Raw genomic sequence first — 7,059 nt, forward strand, 5'->3', positions numbered from 1 at the left:
TCAGGTGCTGGGGAGGGTGCAACCAACCCATCTCAGCACTTAATGTGCACAGCCCATGTCTACAGAGAGGACCGTGGAGTCTCCAGCCAGAAGAGGATCTTGGGGTCGCCAGCTGGGAGAGCCTGGCCAACACCCCATCTCATGTGCACAGTCCACATTTACAGGAGAGGACCAGCACCACCATCAGAGTCATCAGCAGAGAGAGGACTGCAGGGTCACCAGCCAGGATAGCACCTGATGCTACTCCAGAGAAGGCCGACATCCCATCTCAGCACATAATGGGCACAGTTCACCTCTGAAGGAGATGAGCTTAGGGTCACTAGCCAGGAGAGGACTGTGGGGTCACCAGCCAGGAAAGCCAGCCAGCAGTCCATCGCAGCACTTAAGATGCACAGCTCTCCCTGGTGTGATTCCATCCTACACGGCTGTTCTTTGGAGCAGTAGTCGTTTGCCTCCGTCCCCCTTCTCTCCCACCTAAGTGTGCGCCACCACCCCATGGAAGATTCGATGGACATGGACATGAGCCCCCTGAGGCCCCAGAACTATCTTTTTGGTTGTGAACTAAAGGCCGACAAAGATTATCACTTTAAGGTGGATAATGATGAAAATGAGCACCAGTTATCTTTAAGAACGGTCAGTTTAGGGGCTGGTGCAAAGGATGAATTGCACATTGTTGAAGCAGAGGCAATGAATTATGAAGGCAGCCCAATAAAAGTAACACTGGCAACTTTGAAAATGTCTGTGCAGCCAACGGTTTCCCTTGGGGGCTTTGAAATAACACCACCCGTGGTCTTACAGTTGAAGTGTGGTTCAGGGCCTGTGCATATTAGTGGACAGCACTTAGTAGCTGTGGAAGAAGATGCAGAGTCAGAAGATGAAGAGGATGAGGATGTAAAACTCTAAAGTATATCTGGAAAGAGATCTGCTCCTGGAGGTGGTAGCAAGTTTCGTCAGAAAAAAGTAAAGCTTGCTGCTGATGAAGAAGATGATGAAGATGATGAAGATGATGATGATGATGAAGATGATGATGATGATGATTTTGATGATGAGGAAACTGAAGAAAAAGCTCCAGTGAAGAAATCTGTACGAGATACTCCAGCCAAAAATGTACAAAAATCAAACCAGAATGGAAAAGACTCAAAACCATCAACACCAAGATCAAAAGGTCAACAATCCATCAAAAAACAGGAAAAAACTCCTAAAACACCAAAAGGACCTAGCTCTGTAGAAGACATTAAGGCAAAAATGCAAGCAAGTATAGAAAAAGGTGGTTCTCTTCCCAAGGTGGAAGCCAAGTTCATCAATTATGTGAAGAATTGCTTTCGGATGACTGACCAGGAGGCTATTCAAGATCTCTGGCAGTGGAGGAAATCTCTTTAAGAAAATAGTTTAAACAGTTTGTTAAAAGTTTTCCATCTTATTTCATTTCTGTAACAGTTAATATCTGGCTGTCCTTTTTATAATGCAGAGTGAGAAACTTTCCCTACTGTGTTTGATAAATGTTGTCCAGGTTCCATTGCCAAGAATGTGCTGTCCAAAATGCCTGTTTAGTTTTTAAAGATGGAACTCCACCCTTTGCTTGGTTTTAAGTATGTATGGAATGTTATGATAGGGCATAGTAGTAGTGGTGGTCAGACATGGAAATGGTGGGGAGACAAAAATATACATGTGAAACAAACAGTATTTTAATAAAGTAAAAAAAAAAAGATGCACAGCTCACACCCAGGAGAGTCTGGCCAATGGTCCTTTACATGCAAATGTGTTAACAGCTTCTGCATGATTCTAAGCAAAATACTTTCACCTACATTGAGGCTAGGGAGGTCTCTGAAGGTTACCTTGTGCTATTTCATTATCTAAAGGAGCAGAACTGTGATGTTATCACAGTGTATATGACATTTGCAGGAAGGCAGTCACGATGAGCCCCAGATAACCCCCGTGGCCAACTACTGGATGGATGGTGACCATGCTGTGTCTTGCTCATTTAAAAAAATGATGATCTTCAGAATTTGATGACTTTTTGGCTGCAGATATTAGAATTGATCATGGGTATAGAAGCCATGATTTTTCTAATCAAAGCTAACCCCCAAAGCAAGCATCCAAAATACTTACCATGTAAGAAAAATATTCACACGTGCCGAAAAATCCCAACAAAACTCAGTTCTTAAAGTTCTGCTATTCTGTCACATTATGTTGAGCAGATATGACTTGTGTTGCCTTCACTTGGGAGTTTACAAAGATCAGGTGCACAGTTGGTTCTGAATGTGGGCACTGGAAAGATAAATTGTTTTTGGTATATAATACAATTGGAGAGATTTATGTTTTACTAATCAAATATTCATTTCTTGTGTTCAGCTCTTTTGTGTCTATTTGTTACACCAAGGCTGGCATGACTCTGAATACCTAATTTTCAGTGAACCTGAATTCTGTCAACAACCCTGATCCTGGAAGAAAATCCCAGCTCCAGGTGAAATGGTGTCCATCTGACCACAGCATGGCAGTTCCATAAGATCCAGAGCAGAGGAGCCAGTGAAGCCCTGCCCAGACTCCTGACCATGGAAGCTCGAACTAATAAATGATATATTGCAGTCAAATGCCAAGTCTTTGGAAATTCCTTATTCAGAGATGGAAAAGAATATATCGTTTTGAAGTATTTTGGAAGCTCTATATTATTGCTTCTTTTTCTTCATTTTTAAAGAAATCCCATAACTGAAGACCTTTGTTGATTGCATAAATCATAATTTTTTTCTCATCATCACTAGAATAAAGAAAAGATAAAATCCAGAACCAAAGCTTCAGCTGTAAAAACGTAATCAAAAGTAAATGGCAGGCCACATATTTTTTTGTCTGCCATCATCAGGGTCCCCTAAAGTTACTATGGAGAACTGTGTGAGTTATTTTCCATGACTAGAACATGTTTATGACATTGGTTACAAATACCTAAAAGGTTGGAGCAATCTTGATTCATGTGAGAATAAGGGCTGTCCTCTTGTGCCCCAAGATGTCTTTAAAGCTTGTGACAGAATAAACTGGTCTAATGAATGTCAACACAGGAAAATATACATGAAACTCACCCCCAAAATAATCATCTTTTAATTCATTATTTTTTTTTCTATTTTCTGACTCACAGGCGCAACCCAAACCCTTGAGCCTTAAATAGAAGTTGGTTTTTTGTTTTAAGTGGGTGTTTCAAAGTCAATAGGATTTTGTTAAAAGTCCTGTGGGAAGCAGCTGTGCAGCTGTGTCTGCGCAGCACTGGGCCTGTGGAGTGTCACAGCAGTCTTTCACAGCCCATGGGGAGGGGAGCCTTGTAGCAGGGTAGAAGATGGCTGACCCCACCCAGACGTGGTCATGCAACTCCTCAAAGCACTTTCTGAAACCCAAGGAGAGAAGGCAGTTGCTTCCCTTGGCAAACTGGGTATGGAGTGTCCACATCGAAACTGCTCTTTCTCTGCTCCCACCCTCCAAGGGAACTGTCGGTGGGGCCACCAGCAAACACCACAGACCGGCGGCTTAAACAACATTTACTCTATTATTTTCCTGGAGGCCGGAAGTCCACAGTCAAGGTGTCACAGGGCTGGTTCCTCCTGAGGCCTCTCCATGGTGTGTGGACTTGTCTCCTTCCTCTGTTCTTCACAGTCTTGTCCCTCTGTGTGTCTGTGTCCTCATCTCCTTTTCTCATGAAAACATCAGTCACATGGTGTGCCACCCCAGGTCACAGGACTATGCCACCCCAAGCCACAGGTTGAGGCTCTAACCTCAGGACCCACCTGTATGACCTTGTGTTGCCTTGATCACCTCTTTACAGCTCTGTCTGCAAATACATCACATTCTGAGGCCCAGAGGTTAGGACCTCAACCTGTAACTTGGGGTGGCACAGTGTTACCCATCAGGGTGCCTCTTTCTGCATTGACAGGAATAGTACCCCATTGCCTTGTCTTTGAACTGGTGCATTCTCACAATGTCAGCCCTGGCCGGCCTAATCCCGGTTTAAACAGCTGGGCACACCCAGAGCCTCACAGACTTGTGATGAATTTGAAAAGCTGGGAGCCCCTATAGCCTTTCCTCCATCTGTCCAACATTGGCTGGGTGGCCATCTCCAGACTTTATGACTTCATGATAAATGCCCTTCCCTCATGAGGAGGGAATGGGTGACTGGGACTTCTCAGGACCATCCTCAGGTGCACAGCTGGCATAGGATGAGCCCCAGACACCAAGCTGCTTATGTCACGCCAAAACAGTTGAGCACACTGAGCATTGCTTTGTCTTTTAAAAAACTGTGATATGCCGGGCTTGGTGGCTCAGCCTGTAATCCCGTGCTTTGGGAGGCTGAGGTGAGTGGATTGACTGATCCTGTGGGTTCGAGACCTGCCTGGGCAAATTGGCGAGACCTCATCTCTACAATAAAGAAAAATGAGCTAGGTGTGGTAGCACGTGCCTGTAGTTCCAGCTCCTTGGAAGGTTGAGGCGGAAGGATCGCTGGAGCCCAGCAGGTCAAGGCTGCGGTGGCCGGGAGCAGTCACTGCACTCCAGTCTGGGTGACAGAGTGAGACTCCAACTCAAAAAAACCAAAAAACTGCAATATGACTGATGTCAGCGTGGCACATGACAAACATTGACGAAAATAAGAGTCTTCTGGCAACAAGCGCTGGAGAGGAAGGAATGACAAAATGTGATGCTCAACATCATTCCTGTCTTATAGATGAAATACCTCACCTTTTAATCTAAAGCCAAAGCCGAGATGGGTATGTAAGGAACATTATGGAGGAATGAGTGACATCAAGGAGGATCTATCTTGGAAAAATCTATCTATGAGCAGCAACATATGGGCTTCTCTCTACAAGTATAAGCTCTTTCCAATCCCATTAGGCATGCATTTTTCTAAATAGTTACTCTTAAACTTCATAAACAAGTCAAACTCCATGGAATGATAATGATTTGCATAAAATATGAGGTGGGAGATGGCCCATAAATCCCTTCCTAAGTTTGTTGCACACTTTCTTTTTGGAAACAACAACCCTAAGAGAAAAGGAAAATGACTTTGATAATCCCATTGTTATCATTGACCTCTTTTCTAACATTCACCTGCTTTTCCCAGACCCTCTGTTACTCCAATTAAGTATGACATATCTTTTTCTTCTTTTGAGTTGAGTGGCTGGGTGTGGTGGCTCACACCTGTAATCCAGGCCCTTTGGGGGGCTGAGATGGGAGGATTGTTTGAGGCCGGGAGTTTGAGACGAGCCTGGGCAATAGAGCAAAACCTTCCCATCTGTACCAAAAATAAAAATAAGTGAATAAATAAATAAAAATGAAAGAATCAGTGTCTCGACACTTGATACTTGAGACTGTGCCATAGCTACTGCATTGATGGTGCTGGAGCAGTTCAGAATCATGAGTCCATGGTGGGTCCCTTCTGTCGCTGGGAAGGGAACTTTCCTCTAGGGTCAGTGACATCAAATAGCTCTTTTGCTCAACCCCCAACATGTTGAAGTGATGCCTACTTGTGATCACCCATGTTTTGGTGTCACTGGGAGGACCAGGGCACAGGGCAGCTTTCTGCATCCTTAACTGGACTCCATTCACATGGAGGTCAGTGAATGCCCCCATTTTCATGCCTGTGTCTGCTCACATCTGTGGGGAGGGCAGAGGGCATTGGTGGGAAGGGTCATGGGACCGAACACCTCATACTCTCAGAAGTTTGTCCCAGTGTGTCTGTCTATTCAGTCTATTCCTTCTTCATCGAGGACCACCAGGTGTCAAGTTCTGTGTCCTGCCACAGGAAGGCAAGTGTGGGCTAAACCAGAAACAGGTCCAGTCAATGGGAGCACCAGAGAGTACACCAGGTCCTCACTAGCTCTGCTGCAGCTTGCAGGATTCAGTTTCCCCGGGGCCATGCATGTGGATTACATTACTTAGTCTTCCAGCTCCAGAGAACTGCTGTACAGCCAGGGATGAAGACCATGGTGTCCTAGCCCACTCTCAGGGGTCCTATGTGTGTGTGATACAAATATTCATATGTGTGTGTTCAGCATCCTTACACGCACATACATGTTAGTCTATATTCTCCAGAGAACAGAAGTAATATATTAGAGAGATAGATGATACATAGATAGAAAGAGAGAGAGATAGATGGAGATTATTAGGAGAAACTGACACCCACCATGATGGAGGATGAGAATTCCTGAGGATTGCAGAGGCATGAGGGTAAGTTCCAACCTGAGTCCAAAGGCAGGAGCAGTGTCCCAGCTCATAGACAGACAGGCAAGAGAGAAGAGAGAATCCTTTTATTTTGAGTTGGTGCCTCACTCCATCACCCAGACTGAGGGGCCATGGCACACTCATGGCCACCTCAGCATCGACCTGCTGGGCTCCGATGATCCTTCTGCCTCAGCCTTCCAACTAGCCAGAACTTCAGGCATGCACTACTACACCTGGCTAATTTTTAAAGAATTTATTGTAGAGACGAGGTGTTGCCAAGTTCCCTGGGCTGGTATTGAACTTGTAGGCTTAGGCAATCCACTCACCTCAGCCTCCCAAAGTGCTGGGATTATAGGCTGAGCCACTGAGCCTGACTGGGAATTCTTTGTTACTCAGACTTTTTATTCTATTCAGGACTTCAGTGGTTTGAATGAGGACCAGGCACATTAAGGAGAGCTGTTTCTTTGCTATCTACTGATTCAAATGTTAATTCTGCTCAGAAATCCTCCCCCAAATCATGGCCAAATATCTGGGTATTCCGGGACCCAATCAAGTTGATACATAAAATTAATTGCATTTGATTATTTGTTATGTTAATGAGATATGTATAGGGAGAGTTGAGAGATGGAGACAGAAACACACACACACACACACACATACACACACACACACACAAAATGGCAGAGAGAAGGCAGAGGACCAGGGAGGAGAGATGAGAGAGATGACTCCGCACAGGATCCTAGGATTCTAGACACAGCTCTTATCAACTAGCTCTGTAAAAGTGGGAAGTCCATTAACTTCTCGATGTTATAATTCTTAAATTGCAAAAGAAAGCAAAACAAATATTTATACTTATCCTAGAAA

At 44.6% G+C, this 7,059-nt stretch overlaps 2 pseudogenes across 1 annotated transcript; both read left to right on the plus strand.

The window, feature by feature from the left end:
• The first annotated feature begins 401 nt into the window (after positions 1 to 401).
• Positions 402 to 1,706, plus strand: LOC103262255 (annotated as a pseudogene). Its single transcript, XR_002482068.1, has 2 exons — positions 402 to 1,076; positions 1,161 to 1,706. The product of XR_002482068.1 is annotated as a nucleophosmin-like (transcript).
• Positions 1,707 to 4,738: 3,032 nt separating this feature from the next.
• LOC103262257 overlaps positions 4,739 to 7,059 on the plus strand; it is a 7,760-nt pseudogene continuing 5,439 nt past the window's right edge.

The sequence above is a fragment of the Carlito syrichta genome, unplaced genomic scaffold (assembly GCF_000164805.1).
Source record: "Carlito syrichta isolate Samal-C Ts95f unplaced genomic scaffold, Tarsius_syrichta-2.0.1 Scaffold304412, whole genome shotgun sequence".
NCBI classification, from domain to species: Eukaryota; Metazoa; Chordata; class Mammalia; order Primates; family Tarsiidae; genus Carlito; species Carlito syrichta.